We start from the raw sequence: 27,371 nt of genomic DNA, 5'->3' as shown, positions 1-27,371 counted from the left end.
CGATTGCGCAATCAGGGCCTGTATAAAAGAGCACAAGGCGGAAGTAGCTTTCTTTTCTTCCTGCGCCTGACGCACGATGGACGTCGGACTGGCTCTCTTTCCAAGCTTTGGTTTAGCCACTTCTAAATCGCCGGTCATGTTTTTACTCGTTATAGGTGTTAAAAACATCATAAGGTAGTTAATTTAAACCGTTTTATAGCAATTTATATCCGTTTAGTGCGATTTTGAGGCATTTCTTTGTGATGCATTTTGAACGGCTGGGCACGTTTCCAGTACATGCCGAACGTTAGTGGCCATTTCGACAGGGCAAGAGGACATCTTTCGACCAAAAGACGATTAGACCGGAGAAAGGATACATTGCCCAAGATTCTGATGGAAGATCAGCTCATAGTAAGAAATATTTAAGATGATAAATCGTTGTTCTGTAGAAAAATGTTAAACGCATATTCCGCCATTCTTTTTGGTATAGCTTCGCTTGGCGAACCCTGTATTGCACAGTAAGGATAATTTTAGAAATGTAATTCAGCGATTGCATTAAGAACTAATTTGTCTTTCGATAGCTGTCCAACTTATATTTTTTTAGTCAAGTTTATGAATAGTTATTCATTAGACAAGATCACTGTCATTGTTGGCGCCCGACATTTTCAGGCCAGTTTTGCTACTATTCTCATTGTATAACCACGTTTTTTTGTGGCTAAATATGCACATTTTCGAACAAACTCTATATGTATGTTGTAATATGATGTTACAGGAGTGTCATCGGAAGAATTCTGAGAAGGTTAGTGAAAAAATTAATATATTTTGGCGATGATAACGTTATCGCTCTCTTTTTCTTGAATCAATGCTCGGGTAACGTTTGCACATGTGGTATGCTAATATAACGATTTATTGTGTTTTCGCTGTAAAACACTTAGAAAATCTGAAATATTGTCTGAATTCACAAGATCTGTGTCTTTCCATTGCTGTGAGCTGTGTATTTTTAAGAAATGTTTTATGATGAGTAAATTGGTAATACACGTTGCTCTCTGTAGTAATTCTAGTCGCTTTGGTGAGATTTGTGATGGTGGCTGCAATGGCAAACTATGATTTATACCTGAAATATGCACATTTTTCTAACAAAACCTATGCTATACAATAAATATGTTATCAGACTGGCATCTGATGAAGTTTTTTCTTGGTTAGTGGCTATTTATATCTTTATTTGGTCGAATTTGTGATAGCACCTGATGGAGTAAGAAACTGATGGAGTTAGAAAAGTGGTGTCTTTTGCTAACGTGGTTAGCTAATAGATTTACATATTTTGTCTTCCCTGTAAAACATTTTAAAAATCGGACATGTTGGCTTGATTCACAAGATGTGTACCTTTCATATGCTGTATTGGACTTGTTAACCTTTTACGGGGGCAGCCCGACACCGGTACACTTATGACAACATCCAGCTCAAAGTGCAGGGCGCGAAATTCAAAATCTATTTTTTTTAAATATTTAACTTTCACACATTAACAAGTCCAAGACACCAGATGAAAGGTGCACATCTTGTGAATCAAGCCAACATGTCCGATTTTTAAAATGTTTTACAGGGAAGACAAAATATGTAAATCTATTAGCTAACCACGTTAGCAAAAGACACAACTTTTCTAACTCCATCAGTTTCTTACTCCATCAGGTGCTATCACAAATTCGACCAAATAAAGATATAAATAGCCACTAACCAAGAAACAAATTCATCAGATGACAGTCTGATAACATATTTATTGTATAGCATATGTTTTGTTCGAAAAATTTGCATATTTCATGTATAAACCATAGTTTACATTTCAGCTACAATCCGAAATTGCACCAAAAGCAGCCATAATATTTATAGACACCAACGTCAAATAGCTAATTACTCATCATAAAACATTTCTGAAAAATACATAGTCTGCAGCAATTGAAAGACAGGCATCTTGTGATTCCAAACAATATTTCCGATTTATTAAATGTTTTACAGCGCAAACAAAATGTATCGCTATATTAGCGTAGCTACAATAGACAGAAATAATTGGGCGCCCACGGCCAGTTCACATGCACGACAGATATATGAAATAACATCATAAAATGGGTCTTACTTTTGCTGATCTTTCATCAGAATGTTGAAGAACGTGTCCTCTGTCCAGATGAGTCGTTGTTTCGATTCAGAATGGCAAATGTCCCTCTTCAATTAGCATTGGCACTAGCCGATGGCATAAATTTCTCCAACGTAAACACAGTCAGTGGACGGAACACGGCAAAACTCCCGAATAAAGTTTCAATAATCTGATTAAACTATATTGAAAAAACATACATTACGATGATATGGTCACATGTATCAAAAAAAATTCGAGCCGGAGATGTTAGCCGTTCGTTACGAAGGCAAAACAGAAGTCAGTCCCACTTCCTTCAGAGTACCGGAAGTGGACGGTCAAGTCAAAGATATAGGTTTTTTTCCACCACAGAACAAGATGAGCACAAAAATTTCTTCTCTGACATCCTCTTTACACCAATAGGAAGGCGTATAGAGTGTCAGCAGACTCCTAAGTGTCAAGACCATGTATAGGCATCAAGTTGAAAAAAGCATTGATTTCTGACATTTCACTTCCTGGTCAGGAAAAGTGCTGCAGAAGGACTTGTGTTTCACTCAGAGAAATAATTCCAACTGTTTTAGAAACTAGAAAGTGTTTTCTATCCAAAAAGAATAATAATATTCATATTGTACGAGCAAGATTTGAGTAGGAGGCCGTTTGAAATGGGCACGATTTCACTGGCTACTCAACACTTTGCCTTGCAGCCATATTAATGTGTGAAAGTTAAATATTTAAAAAAAATATTTTTTTGAATTTCGCGCCCTGCACTTTGAGCTGGATGTTGTCATAGGTGTACCGACCTCGGGCTTGCAGCCATAAGAAGTTAATGTTTTTCCATGATTAATGCCTAAGCAAATGAATGTATGTGTTCTATCTGTGCTTGGAGTTCAAACAGTTAACCTAAGAAAGCAGTGTTATTAAAAGTCTTATTGAAACATGTTTTCAAAACATATAATTATCTTCAAATAACCTATAATTTCCATTCTCAGAACGTTCGTTTTTCCCAATTCTTTACACACTAAAACTGGCCCATGAGGCACAACGACCCAAACCTGTAAGTCATTTAGCAAAACCATACACCAAATCTGCAATACTACTGGCACATGTTTTGCTTTACACTCAGATTGCAATTCTATAACAAATGTTTGGCAAAACACAACACACAATTCTCTTCCTTTGGCACAACCTTCACAACTAAAATATCTTGTGTGCAAGTGAAAAGCAGCACTGTACAACAAGCTAAGCTCAATTACCAATTGATCACTTTCACTCTTTACATGTGCAAACACTAACTGCGTAAATGTTTACATTGCAATCAAACCTTTGGTATGGATAAAAAGGTCAAAGGTGAGTACTCCTGTGTTTGGAGAAAAATGGAAGCAAACTTGGCAGAGAGAGGTGGGGGTAGAGGTGGAGGTGGAGGTGGAGGAAGACCAAGCACAAGAAGAGTAATCTCTGATGAAATTGTAGTGGACCATGTGGTCAACCATGGTTTGACCTTGAGAGAGGCTGGGCAGAGAGTGCAGCCCAATCTGAGCCGCTTCATCGTAGCATCCATTATCCAGACATTCCAAAATGAGAATAAGTATGTACTGCAGACATTGGAATTATTTACTACTTTTACTATTTGACAGTAGTACAACATAAAGCACAGTAAATACTGTAGATTCCAATACATACTGTGAGGGGAAACAAAGTAAATGTTTCATGTATTACTGTATGTTTGAAATTGGGAGCTATACTACTTTGAAACATGTTATCTTGTATACTGTATTACTGTAGTGTTTACTGTATGCTATTTTGTTTTTGTAGAACTGAAAGACGACCACCACGTGGTGGTAGAACACATATATTTACAGATGAAGAGGAGGCTGCCATTGTACAAATGGTAGTTGAAAATAATGCCAAAAGACTGCGGGGAAATACAACAACAGATTATTGAAAACTATGCCATCTTCCATAACATCAGAGTGAGCTTATCAACCATAGCCCGTAACCTTAAGAAACACCATCTCCGGATGAAGCAAAAATACAGAGTCCCATTTGAAAGGAATTTTCAAAGAGTGAAGGATAAACGGTACAAATATGTGCAAGTAAGTAATGTACTAGTATTACACTCTTGAAACAATAGAGACTCATTGATGTTGCCAGTGAACTTTACTACACAGCAATTACAGTATTTACTGTCATTTCAGAGAATCATGGAGTTGGATGCAAGTCCCATTCCCCAGGAACTCATATTCATAGAGGAGGCTGGATTCAATTCAGCAAAGACGAGGAGGAGAGGAAGGAACATCATTGGTCAACGCACCATCATTGAGGTACCTGGTCAGTGTGGGGGATATTGTCACCCTACGCGCAGCTATGAGCCACAATGGGGTCCTCCACCGCCATGCCACCCTTGGACAATACAACAATTCCCAGCTCCTTAATTTCCTGAACATCTTACATGACAATCTTTTTCAGCCAGAGCAGAGATGCCAGGTGATCCTGAGCAGCAAATGTATGTTCTAATTTGGGACAATGTGAGTTTCCATTGGCCTGCTCAGGTCCGCAACAGGTTACATGACCATCCCAGATTTACAATTCTCTATCTCCCACTATATTCCACATTTCTCAACCCCATTGTGGAAGGTGTATTATCGCAAACCCCATGAACATTTGGCCCTTCTCCAGGCAATGGACTCCTGTCAGGAGTGGATAGGTCATGCCAGACACTATTTCCCAAACTGTCTGGCCAAGGAGAAAATCAAATGTTATTAGTCACATGCACCGGATACAACAGGCGTAGACCTTACAGTGAAATGCTTACTTACGAGCCCCTAACCAACAATGCAGTTAAAAAATATATATGAATAAGAAATAAAAGTAACAAGTAATTAAAGAGCTGCAGTAAAATAACAATAGCGAGACTATATACAGGGGGGTACCGGTACAGAGTCAATGTGCGGGGGCACCGGTTAGTTGAGGTAAAATGAACATGTAGGTAGTTATTAAAGTGACTATGCATAGATGATAACAACAGAGATTAGCAACGGTGTAAAATAGGGGGTGGGGGGGGGCAATGCAAATAGTCTGGGTAGACATTTGATTAGGTGTTCAGGAGTCTTATGGCTTGGGGGTAGAAGCTGTTTAGAAGCCTCTTGGACCTAGACTTGGCACCACTTGCCGTACGGAAGCAGAGAGAACAGTCTATGACTAGGGGGGTTGGAGTCTTTGACAATTTTTAGGGCCTTCCTCTGACACCGCCTGGTATAGAGGTCCTGGATTGCAGGAAGCTTGGCCTCAGTGATGTACTGGGCCGTTCGCACTACCCTGTGCAGTGCCTTGTGGTCGGAGGCCGAGCAGTTGCCATACCAGGCAGGGATGCAACCAGTCAGGATGCTCTCGGTGGTGCAGCTGTAGAACCTTTTGAGGATCTGAGGACCCATGCCAAATCCTTTCAATCTCAGAGGGAGAACAGGCATTGCCGTGCACTCTTCACAACTGTCTTGTTGTGTTTGGACCATGACAGTTCGTTGGTGATGTGGACACCAAGGAATTTGAAGCTCTCAACCTGCTCCACTACAGCCCCATCGATGAGAATAGGGGTGTGCTCTGCCCTCCTTTTCCTCTAGTCATGATTATCTCCTTTGTCTTGATCAGGTTAATGAGGAGGTTGTTATCCTGGTGCCACACTGCCAGGTCTCTGACCTCCTCCATACAGGCTTTCTCATCGTTGTCGGTGATCAGGCCTACCACTGTTGTGTCGTCGGCAAACTTAATGATGGTGTTGGAGTTGTGCTTGGCCATGCAGTCATGGGTGAACAGGGAGTACAGGAGGGGACTGAGCACGCACCCCTGAGGGGCCCCCGTGTTGAGGATCAGTGTGGCGGATGTGTTGTTACCTACCCTTACCACCTGGGTGCGGCCCGTCAGGAAATCCAGGATCAAGTTGCAGAAGGTGTTTAGTCCCAGGGTCCTTAGCTTACTGATGAGCGTTGAGGGCACTATGGTGTTGAACACTGAGCTGTAGTCAATGAATAGCATTCTCACATAGGTGTACCTTTTCTCCAGCTGGGAAAGGGCAGTGTGGAGTGCAATAGAGATTGCGTCATCTGTGGATCTGTTGGGGCAGTATGCAAATTGGGTCTAGGGTTTCTGGGATAATGGTGTTGTGAGCCATGACCAGCCTTTCAAAGCACTTCATGACTACAGATGTGAGTGCAACCGGTTGGTAGTCATTTAGGCTGGTTACCTTGGTGTTCTTGGGCACAGGGACTATGGTGGTCTGCTTGAAACATGTTGGTATCACAGACTTGGTCAGGGACAGGTTGAAAATGTCAGTGAAGACACTTGCCAGTTGGTCGGTGCATGTTCGGAGTATACGTCCTTGTAATCTGTCTGGCCCTGCGGCCTTGTGAATGTTGACCTGTTTAAAGGTCTTACTCACATCGGCTACGGAGAGCGTGATCACACATGGCTGTGTTTCCTTTTGCAAGATGTCTGTGGGGTTTGAGGAAATTGGCTAACTGTTTTGTGTTTTGTGTTTAGAGTTTTGAGTACCTGATATGTAGTTTCAGCAAATGTGTGTTAACAATTGGGAAAAACGAATAATACCTCACAGGAAAACATTCAGGGAGCCATAGTAAAACGTTCTTAGACCCTCCCTGCAAACTGAAACAATATGTTCTCAAAACTTAAAAAAAACATTCAGCTTAACTGGTCAGTAAACTTATGGCTTCATTCTGGGAACAAATGAGAAACCAAAAACATACATTCCCACAACTTTCAAGGAACCGAATGTGCCAGCTGGGATGCATTGTTTACACGTTTCTTAATGTGTATTTACTAGCTCTCTTTCATTCATCTCCTCTGGTGTGTAGGACCATGTAGTGTAGAATATAGGTGTGTACACAGTTAACGTTCAGCCTCAGGGTGACCTTTTTCCACTCCTCTTGTCCTTCCCCTCTGGGAACAACGTCACATGTGACTTGTTCTGTGGCACATGTACAGAAGAGCGGAGCACTATTGTACCTGGTTGTTTACCCTTGCTGGCTGCTAGCTCAGGGGCTGTTTCGCGTGCAATCAGACGGGTGAGCTATGCTGGCCTTCTGTGGCATACACCTGCTTGCTGGCCAAAATAAACAATGAATCAGCATTTAAACTGAACATGCCTCCCAAGTGATTGACTTCTTTTGGACAACGTTTCTGCTTCGAACAGGGCTAATCAGGTGCCTGATCTGGGAAATCATGTGCATGCTCTGTTGCACACACCTGGACAAACACTGGTAGTGCCAAACTTGCCAGGCATACCAGGAACTCACACCAAACGACCTGCAATCAGTGGTTCAGATGTGTGGCATTCATATTGAAACGTTATGCCATGCATTGCTTTCATCGCCAGAACATTGTACAATTTTACCCACATGCAAAAATACAGACCCAGCTCCCCTGTGTTTTTGCCCCACTAACAAAGCACTTGTCCCAGCTCTTTTGATCCCGAGGTACAATAGACACTGTGGAGGTTTTGATTTCTTCATCCAGTCAGAGGGTACTGCCATACCCATCAGGGAGCTAGGGAGGTTGGGGATGGTGGCTGGGGACATCCGATCAAGATGCTGCAGCCAGGGCTCTGATCTCTGTCGTGATAAAGGCTACGTCTCAAATGGCACCCTATCCCCTATATAGTGCAGTACTTTAAGATACCAGAAGAACTGTACATGAATACCCAAACACAAGAGACAAATAGTTGACACCAGACCAGATTATGACCAATAGTCTATAGCTTCCTAAACTCTTTCTTTGGCAGGAGAAGGCAGCACAGAGGGAGTGGATTATTTCTGTCTTTGTTTGTCTCCTCCTTGGCCAGTCATGAAGGGGAGGGAAAGATGCCAGGGACTCTCTCTCTCTCTCTCTCTCTCTCTCTCTCATATATATTTATATATGGTGTTTAGTTGAGTGTTGATCCTGTTGTGTGGTGGCTGGGTGTGGGGGCACGGGGACATACAGTACTCTGTGTGCCTTCTCCTCAATGAGACGGTGTTAAGTCAGGAACTGAGCAATACTGTACTGCAGTGCACTCCCCACCCAGGTGTAAATAGGGATTAACATACCAAAGGTAATTAGCTGGTCTGTGTGATGATCTAATTCACTATTTCCTACTTACGTTATTGTCTGAGACACAGGATACGTCCCAAATGTCACCCTATTCCCTATATAGTGCAATACTTTTGACCGAAAGCCCTATGGCCCACTATAAAAGAAATAGGGTGCCATTTGTGGTCGGTCTCCATGACAATACCATTATGAATTTTTAAAAATCATCTTACCCCAGGACACTTCACTTGGTGACATACCATTATGAATTATTTTCTATGCTTTCTTCACTTTCCATTGCATTTTGATTGATTTCATAGTATCTTCATTTAAGCCTGCTTTTAAATTTGAACCCTACAATCCAATTAACTAATCCGCCTTAAGCATGATTAACCCTCTAAAATTATATTAATATGCTCTGTTCTGTTTCATTGCACCTTATTTCACCGATTGATTCAATTAATGTTCAGTAAAATTGCCACAATGAATAATACATTTCAACAGCTTATTAGAATGGCCTTTAGCAGTATAGCTACCAGATTGCGTACCCGAGAGAATACTATAGACGTCAAGAAAGCCAGTCAGTTTATTATTGACAAGTTTTTCAGCACTTTTGATAAACAGGGCAAAATAGAAATTGGCCTGTAACAGTTAGGATCAGCTTGATCTCCCCCTTTAAATAAAGGATGCACCATGGCTGCCTTCCAAGGATTGGGAACCTCCCCAGAGAGGAGAGACAGGATAAAAAGGCCAGAGATAGGCTTAGCGATGATTGGGGCACCAACCTTAAAGAAGAAAGGGTCTAAACCACCTGACCCATATGTTTTTGGGGGGTTAAGTTTAAGGCCCTCATTTAGCACCTCGGACTCAGTGACCGCCTGCAGGTAGGAACTTTGTAGCAGGGCAGGGGAAAAAGAGGGAGGAGCATCGGGGCTAGTCGCATTAGAAGGGGTGGGAGATGAGGAAATGTCAGATGGGAAAGGAGGCATGGCTCCTTAGCAGTAACAACCACATCATCAACATTAAGGGACATGGGCAGCTGTGAGGAGGAGGGTTTATTCTCCAGGTCTTTAACCGTATTCCAGAACATTTTGGGGTTAGACCCACAAAAGAGAGAACTGCTCTTTAAAGTAACTAACTCTGGCCTTCTGGATAGCCTGAGTGCACTTATTTCTAATTTTCCTGAACGAGAGGCTGTCAGCCTGAATATGCGTGTGCTGAGCAATTTGCCAAATGCAATTCTTGAGGTGGAGTAACTCTGCCAGTTCACGGTCAAACCAGAGGTTGAAGCTGTTTTTAATTCTAATTTTCTTTATGGGGGTGTGTTTGTTAACAATACCACAGAAAATATAAAAAAAGAATGTCCAAGTGTCTTCGACAGAGGGGAACAAGCTGAATCTATACCAATTTACAGAGGCCAGGCCATGAAGGAAGGCTTGCTAATGAAAGTTTTTTAGCAAGCGTCTATGACAAATCAGGGCAGGTCATTTCACTGAGCAGCCATTACGAACACAGGCTGTAAAACAGTGATCACTAAGGGTATTCCAGAAAACACTAGACTGATACCTATCAGGATTATTTGTAATTATAACATCAATGAGAATAGCCTTCTCTGGGTGTTTTGGAGTCATATCATGTTGAATTGGTAATAATCTGAGAAAGATTTAGGGAGTCCCATTGCTTTAAGACTTGATCAGGTGGTTTAAGCATGTTCCAGTTTAGGTCACCTAGCAGGACAAATTCAAACTTAGGGTAAAGGGCCAGGAGAGAGCTTAGGGCATTTAATTGTTTGGGGGCAGACTTGGTGGAGACAACCAAGCACTGAAGGTGTTCCTTGGTAAGATTGCCACTCCACCACCTTTGGAAGATCTGTCTTGCCGAAAAAGGTTATAACCAGAAATATTAACATCAGTGTTCAAAACACTCTTTCTTAACCACATCTCAGTAATGACCAACACAACTGGATTGGAGCTGTGAACCCACACTTTCAGTTGATACATTTTAGGTAATAAGTTTCTCGTGTTAACGTGCAGAAAACCCAGGCTTTTACGAGAGCAGACATCAGTAAAGCAGATATCAGAGCACAAGTCAGAATTGGGGCTAACAATAGTAGATGATCCAGGGTGTACATACACATTTCCAGATATAATCAGCAGTAGTACAATCAGGGCACGGCAGAGGACAGGGAGAGCTCTGCAGTGTTGATTTATAACATTTGAATGTGCATTCGATGGCAACAAGATCATATTGTACAGCAATTTCATCAGGTAACATGAATACAAAGCCGGCAGAGGTAGTTAGAATAGGATGGGAGGCTAAGAGTCTGTGTAACTAATAGACAGTCAGAGTCCCGAGTGTGGGAACAAAGATAGTCTGTCCGACAGTTGGGTAAACAAGCAAGTTCATAGTCAACAAAGCATGCAGGAGTCGTGAAGCAAATTGCAAAATAGCAAAATGCACAATATTTAAAAAAATATATTTACCGACTTGGTTCGAGCCATTGTACAGTCACTCGCCCCAACAGTGCGTGTGTGCTGGAGGCGAGCAAAAGCTCGGGAGAGAGGGGGGAGTGTGGCAGGGGTACCTGTACCAGACAGGGGGAGCCAGGTCAGGGCAGACGGTGAACAGATCGCCAGGGGGAGCCAGGTCAGGGCAGACGGTGAACAGATCGCCAGGGGGAGCCAGGTCAGGGCAGACGGTGAACAGATCGCCAGGTGGAATCCAAGCAGTAGTGCAGCAGGCAAAGGGAGTACGTGCCACACCCACATGGGATAAGTTTTTTTCGAGAGGCAGCTAAATCCCAGATAGTTAGCTGGGACATCCTTTATGACGTCCAAAGAAAGTTATTCTGTCGCTGTTGTATTTTGGAGATTCTGAGGAGGATATCTTCTGATGTGATCAAAGCAACAATATTGTCTCTTATTGAGGTCATTTACAATTGAAGTGTCCTGGCTGCATATCAGTTCAAAATAGAGATGAATCCAGGGGGTACTGTGTTTTAATTACCTCTGCACAGGTGCTTCAAAGGCCTCTGCTTTTGGCTGGTGGGGGGGTGGTGCTGTGAAACTCTCCTGCCGTTAGGCTCAAGAGTTTTCACACCTCTCACTTCACACTTCACACTTCAATGCTAATTTCAGCCAGTTTATTTTCTTGATAATCTTTGGTAGTATTCATCCATTCAGGTAATTTTGCCCAAAAAGAAGGTTTTAGGTATGGAATTGTGATTTGGAATGAAGGTTTTATTGTTGAGGTTAGTATCCTGTATAAGTCCTTGCCAAAAAAATGAAAGTTTATCTACATTTATCCAACTCTAAATTCTATCTTTTTGCAGAAGAACTCAACAGCCCATGCTCTCTGTGTCTGTTCGCTCTTTCTCCAGTGAGAGTGTTGCCTACCTTCACCACCTGGGGGTGGACGTCAGGAAGTCCAGGACCCAGTTGCACAGGGTGGGGTTCAGACTCAGGCCCCGAGCTTAGTAATGAGCTTCAAGGGTACTATGGTGTTGAAGGCTGAGCTGTAGTCAATCAACAGAATTCTTACATAGGTATTCCTCTTGTCCAGATGGGATAGGGCAGTGTGCAGTGCGATGGTGATTGCATCATCCGTGGATCTATTGGGGCGGTATGTGAATTGCAGTGGGTCTAGGGCAGTGGTTCCCAAACTTTTTATAGTCCCGTACCCCTTCAAACATGCAACCTCCAGCTGCGTACCCTCTCTAGCACCAGGGTCAGCGCGCTCTCAAATGTTGTTTTTGGCCATCATTGTAAGCCTGCCACACACACACTGTACGATACATTTATTAAACATAAGAATGAGTGTGAGTTTTTGTCACAACCCGGCTTGTGGGAAGTGACAAAGTGCTCTTATAGGACCAGGACACAAATAATATAATAATAATCAATAATTTTGCTATTTTATGTAGCCATCTTACATAAAACCTTATTTGTTCATCAAAAATAGTGAATAACTCACCACAGGTTAATGAGAAGGGTGTGCTTGAAAGGATGCACATAACTCTGCAATGTTGGGTTGTATTGGAGAGAGTCTCAGTCTTAAATCATTTTCCACACACAGTCTGTGCCTGTATTTAGTTTTCATGCTAGTGAAGGCCGAGAATCCACTCTCAAATAGGTACGTGGTTGCAAAGGGCATCAGTGTCTTAACAGCACGATTTGCCAAGGCAGGATACTCTGAGTGCATCCATATCCATAAATCTGGCAGTGGCTTCTGATTAAATTACATTTTCACAGAACCGCTTGTTGCAATTTCAACGAGGCTCTCTTGTTCAGATATCGGTAAGTGGACTGGAGGCAGGGCATGAAAGGGGTAACGAATCCAGTTGTTTGTGTCATCCGTTTCTGGAAAGTACCTGAGTAATTGTGCACCCAACTCACTCAGGTGCTTCGCTATATCACATTTCATATTGTCCGTAAGCCTGAGGTCATTTGCACATAAAACAATCATACAATGATGGAAAGACCTGTATGTTGTCCTTGTTAATGCAGACAAAGAGCTCCAACTTCTTAATCATAGCCTAAATTTTGTCCCGCACATTGAATATAATTGCGGCGAGAAAAAACATCACCCAGATAGGCCAGTCGTGTGAGAAACCCATCATCATGCAAGCGGTCAGAGAAGTGAAAATGATGGTCAGTAAAGAAAACTTTAAGCTCGTCTCTCAATTATTATTATTTTTCAATACCTTGCCCCTTGATAACCAGCGCACTTCTGTATGTTGTAAAAGCGTTTACATGGTCGCTGCCCATATCATTGCATAGTGCAGAAAATACACCAGAGTTCAGAGGCCTTGCTTTAACAAAGTTAACCATTTTCACTGTAGTGTCCAAAACGTCTTTCAAGCTGTCAGGCATTTCCTTGGCAGCGAGAGCCTCTCAGTGGATGCTGCAGTGTACCCAAGTGGTGTCGGGAGAAACTGCTTGCACGCGCGTTACCACTCCACTATGTCTCCCTGTCATGGCTTATGCGCCATCAGTACAGATGCCAACATGAGCATCAGCTACGTTTGGCGACATACGGACCGTTAGTGGAATTCCCACGAGAGAGTAATGTTTCATGTGATTGGATGTTAATCATTTGACTAGGCTACCTGTATTTGACATTGTGTTGTTATTTCGCTGAACACTAGATTGTTAAATGTTATATTTGGCAGTGAAACGAGGCTACACAGGCGAGAAAAAAAACTCACCCAAATGTATAGCCCCGTTGGAAAATATAAATGGACTCTTTGAACATGTGAAAAAAAAAGGTGAATCACATTTTTATTTGGCGTACCACCGATGGTATTACGCGTGCAATGCCCAGTCTAGGGTATCGTATGAGGGTATACCTGGTCTAGGGTATCGGGTAAGGTGGAGGTGATATGATCCTTAACTAGCCACTGAAAGCACTTCATGATGCGATAGTCATTTAACTTCTCTAGGGTAGGTGAGACGCTAACGTCCCACCAGGCCAACATCCGATGAAACTGCAGAGAGCTAACATTTTAAATACACCATTCGTAGTATTAAACATTCTTGTAAATACATGTATCTTACATCATTTAAAAGATGAATGTCTTATTAATCCAACCACTGTGTCAGATTTCAAAAAGGTTTACTGCAAAAGCAAACATGCGATTTTCTGAGGACGGCGCCCCACACACACAAGAATTACTAGCATTTTCCAACCAAGCATTAGCGTCACGAAAGTCAGAAATAACAATAAAATAAATCGCTTACCATTGAAGATCTTCCTCTGGTGGCAATGCCAAGTGTCCTAACTACACAGTGAATGTTCGTTTTGTTTGATAAAATCAATTTTTATAGCCTAACACTGTCACGTTCCTGACCTTATTTCCTTTGTTTAGTCTTTGTTTAGTTGGTCAGGACGTGAGCTGGGTGGGTATATTCTATGTTTTGTGTCTCATTGGTTTAGGTGTGTCTGATTGGCCTGATATGGTTCTCAATCAGAGGCAGGTGTTTTACGTTGTCTCTGATTGGGAACCAAATTTAGGTAGGCTGTGTTCACTGTTTGTTTGTGGGTGATTGTTCCTGTTCGTTGCGTTCTTTGTTTTCACTAGGTTCACATGTTAAGGTCTGTAGCGTCGTTGGTTTCATTCTGTTTATTGTTTTGTTCGTGTTTATAAGTGTTCCAATAAATATGGAAACGTACCACGCTGCGATTTGGTCCTCCTCTCTTCCACCTAACGACGAGCGTTACAGAATCACCCACCATACTCGGACCAAGCAGCATGGTAACGGGCAGCAGCGACAGCAGCAGCAGCGACAGCAGCAGCAGCGGCCCATTACGCAGGACTCATGGACTTGGGAGAAGGATCTGGGCTATACAACCTGGGAGGAAATAGAGCACTGGTCGATCGATCCAGAGAGAGTGCCGGAGCCCGCCTGGGATTCAATGGAACAGTGCGAGGAGGGATACAGGAGAATGGAGGAACGGAGACGTTATCAAGGTACGCGGCTAGCACGGAAGCCTGAGAAGCAGCCCCAAAAATTTATTGGGGGGGGGGGGGCTAAAGGGGAGTGTGGCGAAGTCAGGTAGGAGACCTGCGCCAACTCCTCGTGCTTACCGTGGAGAGCGAGAGTAGGGGCAGACACCGTGTTATGCGGAAAAGCGCACGGTGTCTCCTATACGTGTGCTTAGCCCGGTGCGGTACATTCCAGCTCCACGTATCGGCCGGGCTAGAGTGGGCATCGAGCCAGGTGCCATGAAGCCGGCTCAACGTATCTGGTCTCCAGTACGTCTCCTCGGGCCGGTGTACATGGCACCAGCCTTACGCATGGTGTCCCCGGTTCGCCAGCACAGCCCAGTGTGGGCTATTCCACCTCGCCGCATTGGCCTGGCTACGGAGGGCATTAATCCAGGTAAAGTTGGGCAGGCTCGGTGTTTAAGAGCTCCTGTACGCCTTCACGGTCCGGTATATCCGGCGCCAGCTCCTCGCCCCAGCCCAGTACCACCAGTGCCAACACCACGCACCAGGCTTCCTATGCGTCTCCAGAGCCCTGTTCCTCCTCCACGCACTCTCCCTGTGGTGCGTGTCTCCAGCCCGGTACCACCAGTTCCGGGCACCACGCACCAAGCCTTCTGTGCTTCTCCAGAGCCCTGTGCGCCCTGTTGCTGCTCCCCGCACTAGCCTTGAGGTGCGTGTCCTTAGCCCGGTACCACCAGTTCCGGCACCACGCACCAGGCCTACTGTGCGCCGCAGCCTGCCAGAGTCTGCCGTCTGCCCAGCGCCGTCTGAGCTACCCGTCTGCCCAGCGCCGCCTGCACTGCCCGTCTGCCCAGCGCCGTCTGAGCTGTCCGTCTGCCCAGCGCCGCCTGCGCTGCCCGTCTGTCCTGAGCCTTCAAAGCCGCCCGTCTGTCCTGAGCCTTCAGAGCCATCCGTCAGTCAGGAGCCGCCAGAGCCGTCCGTCAGTCAGGAGCCGCCAGAGCCGCCCGCCAGTCAGGAGCCGCCAGAGCCGCCCGCCAGTCAGGAGCCGCCAGAGCCGCTCGCCAGTCAGGAGCCGCCAGAGCCGCCCGCCAGTCAGGAGCCGCCAGAGCCGCCCGCCAGCCAGGAGCCGCCAGAGCCGCCCGCCAGCCAGGAGCCGCCAGCTAGGAGCCGCCAGAGCCGCCAGCCAGGAGCCGCCAGCCAGCCAGGAGCCGCCAGCCAGCCAGGAGCCGCCAGAGCCGCCAGCCAGCCAGGAGCCGTCAGCCAGCCAGGAGCCGCCAGAGCCGTCAGCCAGCCAGGAACAGCCAGGGCCGTCAGCCAGCCAGGAGCCGCCAGAGCCGTCAGCCATCCAGGAGCCGCCAGAGCCGTCAGCCAGCCAGGAGCCGCCAGAGCCATCATTCAGCCAGGAGCCGCCAGAGCCGTCATTCAGCCAGGACCTGCCAGAGCCGTCATTCAGCCAGGACCTGCCAGAGCCGTCAGTCAGCCAGGACCTGCCAGAGCCACCCGCCAGTCAGGAGCCGCCAGAGCCGCCCGCCAGTCAGGAGCCGCCAGAGCCGCCCGCCAGTCAGGAGCCGCCAGAGCCGCCCGCCAGCCAGGAGCCGCCAGAGCCGCCAGCCAGCCAGGAGCCGCCAGCCAGCCAGGAGCCGCCAGAGCCGCCAGCCAGCCAGGAGCCGCCAGAGCCGCCAGCCAGCAAGGAGCCGCCAGAGCCGCCAGCCAGCCAGGAGCCGCCAGAGGCATCAGCCAGCCAGGAGCCGCCAGAGCCTGTCAGCAAGCCAGGAGCCGCCAGAGTCGTCAGCCAGCCAGGAGCCGCCAGAGCCGTCAGCCAGCCAGGAGCCGCCAGAGCAATGATAGATACTTATTATGTGGTTTCACATGTGAGCTCACCAGTGACAAAGCAGCTCGTCTTTTAGCTTTGTTAGGTTGAATTTGCATTTACCTACTGCTACTGAACAGAACAATATGCTTAATTAGAATAGATCGACCACTGTACAACTTTACATAGAGGAAGTTGCTAAAAGTTCTCGTTAGAAAAGGCTGAGGCCTTATCAGTGATTTTCTCATCATAACAGCCCAACCCCTGCTCAGGTAATTCTTCCCATTCCCACTATTTGTGACCAACCGTCTCGATTGGGTCTTATGTAGCAACATTTGAAATTGTGTTTTTTAAGTTGGATAAAAGTAGAGAGCGCTAGAAAATGGTATATCATACACTACAGTTGAGGAACTATGGGAAAGTAATTCTGCTTTGAAGTTGATAAACTTTCACTTTTGAGAAAATGGCCCTTGAATGTTTTGGAACACCAATTGGAGAGCTCTTCTTTGTCTACACCACTCAGCATCGTTCACACCCTCCAACCCATCTCTTTAAGGATTCATATGTGAGGCCATGTGCTAAACAGAATGAGTATGGTAGTGTACTAAACAACCAACGATTTAAAGACTAAAGGCTGGTTTATACTACGTCTATTGACGTCTGTAGACAGTTGTCACAGTGTCATCATGAACATTCTATTGTCGTCCGACATCAAACTTGTCATTGTCGTTATGAAAAAGTGTAGAAATAAGGAAAGGCTGCATGAATTCAGCAGCTGGTGGTCCAAAATAGCATAACTGGTGTATTTAACACCAATAAACACATCTGTTTAAAAATGATTTCAGTATATGTCAGTCTAGCAAACCAGGCAACTAAAAGCAACTGTCTAAACAATGTTTTGGTTCATTTCCAGCTTGATAGCTAGCTAGCTAAATCACATTCATTATTACAGGAAAATAAAATCACAACAAGATCCTTATTTATAAGCTAATTACAGAAAATAGGCTGTGAGTGTTTTGAAATGAAAGCAGGGCATTCTACCAGAGAATTTTATAACTTGGACACTGTCTTATTGGACTAACGTTATATCCTAATTTGACTGTTCTTCACATTACCGTCTCTGGTAAACAGACACTATATCAAATAAAATCAACGTTTATTTGTCATATGCACAGGAAAAAGAAGATATAAATGGTACAGTGAAATGATTACTTGTATAGTGGAGTCTTTTGTTTAGACATGTAGCTAGCTAGCTAAACAATGAACCATAATCCCAACTCATAACGTTAATATCCTGCATGAATCTACAGGTAGCTAAAGCTAACCAACTAGCTAGGTTCAATGTTAGCTAGCTAGCTAACATTAGGCTATAACTAGCCATGCAAATGGCTTGAGATACAAATAATATTACTACACAGATCATACACGTAACATTAGCTAGCGAGCCAGCCAGATGCAATGTTCAGACATTCACAGAAGTAGCTACAGCATAACACAATCATCCAAACCAGAAAAATGTAGGCTACATTTGTCCTAGCGCTAACTGAGTAAAGATTGACATAACACAAGTGGTCATATTTTTATAACTCTCGGCTGACAGAAACTACAATATAAATTAACTAATAGCAATTACTATTTATAATTAATCACATCGCGGGTGAGCTCACCATTGATCGAAATAACTGAGTAAAATACTTTCTAGAAATCGAAAGTAATCCGACTACGGGTAGTTTCCGCGCGCCGCCATGCTTGTTTTTTCCGCATCAACCAAAGATAAAAAGAGACAAGATGAGTTTGGTCTGTTTATAGTATGCATGTTGAAGGGGGTGTGTCGTCTACGATCATCCACTTCCCTTCATTCACTTCTGGAAATTTACCCAAAAATGAGTGAACCATTCCTTCACCTCATTATAACATCTTTGGTCTGATAGATTACGTGACACCCAGAATGCATTGAATAATGTCAACAAACATGGCGCCACACATAGCTGGCAAATAGCTTAGCTCATTATAATCAGTACAACCTTCAAAAACATATTTTACACACATCATAGGTGTCCATTACAATATATTTAATAATCGGAATGCATTATTTGTCACCAATAATTGAAAACGTGAATAAAACTGTAAATACATTATGCTCCTTACATTCATACATACATAATGTATGCGCCTACAGTAGAAATAACAACATGATATACAGAAAATAAGGAACTTACTTTGAAAGGAACACACACATGTCCAAAGTTATTATGTGTAAGGAAAACAACAAGGAAGGCAAAGCGAGCGCCAGCAAGAAAATGTTTCAATTCTTGAAAGACTGCGCAAATATATGCATACTTGATCTGCGCAAACAGGAGTGACGTGCGGTGGACTCTCCTCAAAGAGAGACGTTTATCCGGCTCAGTAAAGCCTCAAACATAAATTGTTCGTAGAAATGGCCTACTTCTATGTGAATTAATGAGGAGGCGGAACACACCTCAATTCAAACTGTGGTTAGAAAATACAACTTGTTAGAAAATAATTTGAAATTGACAAATTGAAACACAGCTTATAGATAGCAGGCAGCGAGTGTTAACTGTCCTGTTGCGTAATAATCACATTTTGGAACAGTGAGTGCATTCTGACATCACATGCATAAAACAACTCACGCTGGGGCAACTGTTAGAGATGTTTGAAACTCTGGAACTGTGAAAAGGTTAAGGCACATGAAAGTTCACATGTTCCAGAAGGCATTTCTGGCCCAAAACGCATTTTGATAAAATAAAAAATAAAAATGTACATTCAAAGGCCTCCTGTGAAGTAGTGATGCATGACACACTCCTAGTTTCCTGAAACAAGTCACATTTGACAGCGTCATCATCGTACTGCTCTATATAACCATTTCTCCAGGGGTATTGTCATTAATAATCTTGTGACCACAAAGTTCAATTCCACTGTTAAAACTTCACTAGGGTAGGGGGCAGCATTTGGAATATTGGATGAAAAGCGTGCCCAAATTAAACTGCCTGCTACTCAGGCCCAGAACCTAGGATATGCATGTAATTAGTAGATTTGGATAGAAAACACTCTAAAGTTTCCAAAACTGTTAAAATAATGTCTGTGAGTGTAACAGAACTGATATGGCAGGCAAAAACCCGAGGAAAATCCAACCAGGAAGTACTATTCTTTTGAATAAAGACCGCTACACATAGACTAAGGGGATATCGTCTATATAAATACAGCTGCCACTGTATTGAAGCCATTGGACGCAGTGTATCATAGTGCATTGCGTTTTAATACGGGCGATAGGTTCAGTACACGTCATTGCAGAAAGTAGGCTGACCCTCTTTGAAGTCTCGTAGATCGATGCATTGCACTCTTTTTGTCTATAAAGCCCCCTTTTTTAAAATTCAACCTTTATTTAACTAGGCAAGTCAGTTAAGAACAAATTCTTATTTACAACGACGGCCTACCCTGGACTAAGCCAATTGTGCGCCGCCCAATCACAGCCGGATGTGATGCAGTATGGATTTGAACCAGGGACTGCAGTAACACCAATTGCACTGAAATGCAGTGCCTTAGACCGCTGTGCCACTCGGGAGCCCAACCCTTGCATACACTTCCACCATACCTTACCTCATCGTTAAGACGTACAGGATAAATTACCAGACCGGACTCAGGGATGGCTAACCCTGGAGATCCCTTCAATCTCCACAGTTAGATACATCTGCTTATAGTTTTTTTGCGCCTCTCATGTGGAATGATCTCCAAAACTCCTTAAAGCTGGTGGAGTTGGTGCCTCCAGGGAAATTGAGACAGATGTTAGCGGGCCTTTTTTCTGAAGAAGGTGTTTCAAATGATTGTGTTTTGCTTTTCATGTTTTGTGTTTGCTTTTCATGTATTGTGTAATATAGATAGGCTATGTATAGTGTAATTGTTGTTTATTGATGTGTTTATGCAGGACTCATCGGTAAAAGAGGCCATGTTCTCAGCATGACTCCGTGCTTAAATAAAGGTAAAAAACCAGACTTCTGCATGCAGATTAGTTGTTGTTTGAATGTTGACAGTTCTGTAAGTCACTTTAGATAAAAGCATCTGCTAAATTGCCATATTATTACACATTTAGGTTGAGTAGATACTGTAGACATATACAGTAGATGCATCATTAGCTCCGGATATCTCTATTCACTGTGACCCATTTAACCCTAGGCTTCACTAGCCATTTAAGCTGTTTTCCAGGTCAGACCGGGAGGGAAAGTAGGCCAAGTGCCGATCACTCCTCGTCTGCGTCTCAAATGGCACCCTATTCCTTATATAGTGCATTACTTTGACCAGAGCCCCATGAGCCCTAGTCAAAAGTTGTGCACTATATAGGGGAAAGGGTGTCGTTTGGGATGCAACCTTCCTCTCTCTAAGGGAGAAGCCAGAAGCATTTAGTTAAACTCATTGAATCTATCTGCCATACTACTACTAATACCACTCCTAATTATGCATTCTCAGACTGCACCCCAAATGGCACCCTATTCCGTACAAAGTGCATTACTTCTGACCAGAGGTCAAATGTAGTGTACTATAAACGGGATAGGGTGCCATTTGGAACACAATATCATCGACATGTTATTGGCCCACTAAGTCTGAATGTGTTCTGGTGACCTAAACTGGGACATGCTTAAACCACCTGACCAAGTCCTAAAGCAATGGGACTCCCTAAATCTTTCTCAGATCATTACCAATCCCATAATGTATGACTCCAAACACCCAGAAAAGGCTACTCTCCTTGAAGTTATCCTTTTTTTAAATCCCAGCCTCCATCCCCGCGGGAGGCCTTTTGCCTTTTGGTAGGCCGTCATTGAAAATAAGAATTTGATCTTAACCGATTTGCCTAGTTAAATAAAAAATACAATACACAATTTAAACTCTACTAACAAGCCTTCCCAATTATCTGTCTCATTAATGATTTAATCAGAACAGTTGAGATCCTCCATAAACAATTCAGATTTCTTGCATGGAGGGAATGTCTTCAGATTTCCTAAAGATCTATGGTTTAAAAAGGTAGCCCTGGACAATTGTCTTAAATTACATAACTTGATTTGTAACAAAATGCTAAAACAATAAATCGAGACACTTCACGTTTAATCTTAAGTATCTAGTCTGGGCTATCTCTGAAGTACAGTATCTTTAGGCTCTGTGTGAAAGTTTACTTTATGCATACAGTATGCCATAACTCACCTTTCACTGTTTTGCATAAAGATTATTTGTTTTAGTTAAAGAGTCTATTTGGCTTTACTTCTTTTCATTAGAGTTCATTCAGCCATGCTTCATGTCTGTAGTTTAAAGGAAGACTCCACCCAAAAACTATGTTTTGGTATTTGTTTCAATAGTCCAATAAAGTCCCAAAATGTTTTGCATGTAGCAATCAAGTTTTCAAGATATGTAACTTTCAAAATACAAAAATCTGGCTGACATGATCCAATTAGAGGCAGCTGGTAATCGTTGCCTCTAATTGGGGATCATATTTAGGAAGCCCTTTCTCCCACCTGCTTTGTGGGATTGTCACGTTCCTGACCTGTTTTCCCTTTTTCTTGTATTTATTTAGTTGGTCAGGGCGTGAGTTGGGGTGGGTTGTCTATGTGTTATTTTCTATGTTGGGGTTTTGTGTTCGGCCTGGTATGATTCTCAATCAGAGGCAGCTGTCAATCGTTGTCCCTGATTGAGAATCATACTTAGGCAGCCGGGGTTTCACGTGTGTTTTGTGGGTGTTTGTATCTCGTGTCAGTGTTCGTGCCACACGGGACTGTTTTCGGTTTGGTCACGTTTGTTGTTTTTGTATGTGTAAGTGTTCAGTTTACGTTCATTAAATAATGACCACTTTCCACTCTGCGTGTTGGTCCGATCCATGCTCCTCCTCGTCTGAGGAGGAGAACGACTATGACAACCGTTACAGAAACACCCACCAAAAAAGTGGGAACAGACAGCAGCAGAGACCGAGGACACAGGACTCGTGGACTTGGGAGGAGATCCTGGACGGCAAAGGACCCTGGGCTCAGCCAGGGGAATATCGCCGTCCCAAGGCGGAGTTGGAGGCAGCGAAGGCAGAGAGGCGCTGGTATGAGGAGGCAGCGCGGCGACGCGGTTGGGAGCCCGAGAGTCAGACCCAAAAATTTCTTGGGGGGGGGGGGGGGCACACGTGGAGTGTGGCAAAGCCGGGTAGGATACCTGAGCCAACTCCCCGTGCTTACCGTGGAGTGAGAGGGCGTCGTACTGGTCAGACACCGTGTTATGAGGTGAAGCGCACGGTGTCCCCAGTACGCGTGCTTAGTCCAGTGCGGGCTATTCCACCTCGCCGCACTGGTAGGGCTAGGTTGGGCATCGAGCCGGATGTCATGAAGCCGGCCCAACGCATCTGGCCTCCAGTGCGTCTCCTCGGGCCGGCAGACATGGCACCAGCCTTACAAATGGTGTCCCCGGTTCGCCAGCATAGCCCAGTGCGGGCTATTCCACCTCGCCACACTGGCAGGGCTACGGGGCCCATTCAACCTGGTAAGGTTGGGCAGGCTCGGTGCTCAAGAGCGCGTGTCCTCCTTCACGGTCCGGTTTTTCCGGTGCCACCTCCACGTACCAGCACTCCGGTGGCAGCTCCCCGCACCAGGCTGTCTCTCTGTCTTCTCTCTCCAGTTGCTCCCACCTGTCCAGCGCTGTCAGAGCCTTCCTCCTCTCCAGCGCAGCCAGTGTCTGAACTGTCTGCCTGCCCAGCGCTGTCTGAACTGTCTGCCTGCCCAGCGCTGTCTGAGCTGCCTGCCTGCCCAGCGCTGTCTGAACTGCCTGCCTGCCCAGCGCTGTCTGAACTGTCTGCCTGCCCAGCGCTGTCTGAACTGTCTGCCTGCCCAGCGCTGTCTGTCTGTCCCGAGCCTTCAAAGCCGCCCGTCTGTACTGAGGCTTCAAAGCCGCCCGTCTGTCCTGAGCCTTCAGAGCCGTCCGCCAGACAGGAGCCGCTAGAGCCGTCCGCCAGACAGGAGCCGCTAGAGCCTTCCGCCAGACAGGATCAGCCAGAGCCTTCCGCCAGACAGGATCAGCCAGAGCCTTCCGCCAGACAGGATCAGCCAGAGCCGTCCAGCCAGGACCAGCCAGAGCCGTCCAGCCAGGACCAGCCAGAGCAGGACCAGCCAGAGCCGTCCAGCCAGGACCAGCCAGAGCCGTCCAGCCAGGACCAGCCAGAGCCGTCCAGCCAGGACCCGCCAGAGCCGTCCAGCCAGGACCCGCCAGAGCCGTCCAGCCAGGATCCGCCAGAGCCAGCCAGCCAGGATCCGCCAGAGCCAGCCAGCCAGGATCCACCTCTCAGTCCGGTGCTGCCCCTCAGTCCGGTGCTGCCCCTCAGTCCGGAGCTGCCCCTCAGTCCGGTGCTGCCCTTTGGTATAGTGGGATTGACATGGAGGGTGGCCATTGGGAGGAGGCCACGGAAGCGGGGTTTGACTATGGTGGGGTGGGGACCACGACCAGCGCCAGAGCCGCCACCGTGGACAGACGCCCACCCAGACCCTCCCCTAGACTTTATGCTGGTGCGCCCGGAGTTCGCACCTTAAGGGGGGGGTTATGTCACGTTCCTGACCTGTTTTTCCTTTTTCTTGTATTTATTTAGTTGGTCAGGGCGTGAGTTGGGGTGGGTTGTCTATGTGTTATTTTCTATGTTGGGGTTTTGTGTTCGGCCTGGTATGATTCTCAATCAGAGGCAGCTGTCAATCGTTGTCCCTGATTGAGAATCATACTTAGGCAGCCGGGGTTTCACGTGTGTTTTGTGGGTGTTTGTATCTCGTGTCAGTGTTCGTGCCACACGGGACTGTTTTCGGTTTGGTCACGTTTGTTGTTTTTGTATGTGTAAGTGTTCAGTTTACGTTCATTAAATAATGACCACTTTCCACTCTGCGTGTTGGTCCGATCCATGCTCCTCCTCGTCTGAGGAGGAGAACGACTATGACGACCGTTTGTCGGATATTGTTTTGAGTGAGTGCATGTAGCACTACGGTACTTCACGGTCGTTGTTTGTTTCTTGGTTTGTTTAAGTTTCACTAAAATAAAGATGTGGAACTCCAATCACGCTGCGCCTTGGTCCGTCTCTCCTCACGACCGTGACACAGTGAGAATTGGGTTCTCGATCCGTCCTAGCGGAGCTAGCTCGTAAATCAAGCTCTTGTTGAATCCCGTCGGGAGAAAAGTAAAAACATCTTCTCCCCTGAGAAAAGCCTTCAATTGCAGTTATTTGCTCTTCTTTCAATTAAATTATACCTACCAGTTATGATATAACTGCTGCCATCCTCCTCAAGAGCAGCCATTGTTGTTATGATTTTTTACTTCAGCGCCCAGGATAGGAGCTTCTTGTTGTCGTCATCAACTAAATCACCCTCACAGATTATCAGAGGAGGCTAATTGGTCCGGCCATACGATGGAAGGAGAGAGTGGGGCTCAAATGGTTTGAGTCTGGTTGTGGCCACACTGTATCCATGTAACAAAACAGAATGTAAACTTGCGAGATCAGGATGGTTCGTACGAAGCTACCTCCCACCTGGACAAGAGGAACATCTACGTGGTAATGCTGTTAATTTACTTTAGCCCAGCATTCAACATCATACTGCCCTCCAAGCTCATCACTAAGGTCAAGACCCTGGGACTGAACACCTACCTTTGCGACTGGATACTGGATGCTGACCCTCAACACGAGGGCCCTTCAGGGGTGAGTAGTTAGTCCCCTTCCTGTTCACCGACCACTGCGTGGCTGCGCACGAATCCAACACCATCATTAAGTGTGCTGATGACACAACGATGGTTGGCCTGATCAGTGACAACGATGAGACAGCCTATAGGGAGGAGGACCTGGCAGTGTGGTGCTAGGACAACAACCTCTCCCTAAATGTCAGCAAGACAAAGGAGCTGATCATCGACGGGGCTGTAGTGGAGCTGCATTGCCACTTGGTATGGGAACTACTTGGCATGCGACCGACTGCAAGGCGCTACAGAGGGTAGTGCTTACAGCCCAGTACATCACTGGGGCCGAGCTCCCTGCCATCCAGGATCTCTATACCAGGTGGTGTCAGAGGAAGGCCCTAAAATTGTCAAAGAATCATAAGGCTCTATTTTTGGCTGGCGTTAGTGTCAAACGTATGTTAGTTTGCAATTTCGTCACTGTAAAAACTGATGCACTGGCATTCTCCAGCCCTAACGCCAGTTTCGGCAATTTACCTGTCTTATATCAGCTTGCTTGCGCTCAGATAAGCGGGGTGGAAATATTTGATGTGTTTCCTAAAACAAGATCCACAGTGGTAATTTCAGGCAGCGCTGATGGGGATATTTAAGATCAATCAGAAGCTGGTTTTAACAAACGCAGTTTGTTATGACGTGAATTTTAACAAGGGAAATGCAGCCTATCCTGCCGTGACGCACAATACCCATATGCGCATGGAACATGAGTAGTCCGATGGGCTTTTGGTGCCTATATACTTCGTATTTAGAAACATAAAAAACAAATGTCTTTTCCCATTTTGTTTTACTTAATTAAAAACCAAGCATAGCCTCCCTCTTCTCAATTAAGGCTTTTGTTATCTGCCCAATGCAATCATGAAGTAGTCAAGGCTGTCGATAAAGGGTTTGGCTCCTGAGACCGCTTGGAAATAATGTACACTGTAATTGTTTGAGTGTTCATTCTTTCATGACTAATAAATCCAATTAGTTGAATTGAGTAAATACACTGCACGTTTTACAGAGTAATTATTTGATTGACTATACATTCATAATTTAGTAAGTATATTAGTAAATGTTATTCACACTACACATAGCACGCATATGCTTGGGTTCCATCTTGACATCCCTGGTCTACTTGACTCAATAAATTAATGCTAGAACATTGGTTGCCAGGATTAGCTATTTGTATCTAGACTCCTAATAATTGCATAACGGTGCAAGATGGACACATGTTCAATATAGTCATACTGAGAGGTGATGCAAGGCTCGCTACCTTGACTAGATCCTCCAGAGATGCACAGGGCCTGTTGCATTTATTCACATAATAATGGCGTCAGATTGATGAATGTAGTTTATTATTATATTCAACATAATTCTCATTTAACTACACCATAAAACTGCTAAATAGTTATTCCGGGCAGTGTATCAATACACCCAGTCACTACAAAGATACTCAGTTGCAGGACAGGAAGGAAACCGCTCAGGGATTTGGCCATTGGTTACTTTAAAACAGTTACAGAGTTTAATGGCTGTGATAGGAAAAAACTGAGGGTTGATCAACAGTGTTGTATGAGACAAGAGAAATGGAATAGAGCTAAGCTCAGGTAACATCCTAGAAGAAAACTTGGTTCAGTCTGCTTTCACTGGGAGACAAATGCACCTTTCAGCAGGACAATAACCTAAAGCCCAAGGCCAAATACTGTATAGACTAGAGTTGCTTACCAAGACAACCTTTAATGTTCCTGAGTGGCCTACAGTGATTCTTCCTTTAAAAGTTGTATCATAATGCAGCACACCTTGCAGGCTGCCGCAGAATTCTATGGCACGTTATTTAAGTGTCAGCTATTGTTGCCATTAATGCTAGTTAGTGTTAGTTTTACCACCAGAGGGCATCTTTGAGAAGCATTTGACAGTTTTTAATATTGGCGGTCCTAGTGAATTTAAAACCTTTTTTGTAAGAACATAGTATATGGGATTGATTTTAAGAAATTAAGCTTAGATAATTTGATTAATATTAGTGTTTCTATTCCAAGAAAAACAAAACCCACAGGGTTTCTGCGCTGTCCAATGTGGTTTTACCTGTGGTTGCGGAGCTGGGGCAAAGTGCAACTAAAATGTAGCTGAGATGTACATTAGTTGAAATAAACATCTGCATTTTGAAAGTCTTTTTTTATCATTATTTTATTAACGAAATCATAAAGATGTTGATGAACAGATACTAT

Source organism: Salvelinus namaycush, chromosome 6, assembly GCF_016432855.1.
Source record: "Salvelinus namaycush isolate Seneca chromosome 6, SaNama_1.0, whole genome shotgun sequence".
Classification (NCBI taxonomy): Eukaryota; Metazoa; Chordata; class Actinopteri; order Salmoniformes; family Salmonidae; genus Salvelinus; species Salvelinus namaycush.
This window is presented reverse-complemented; position numbering follows the sequence as displayed.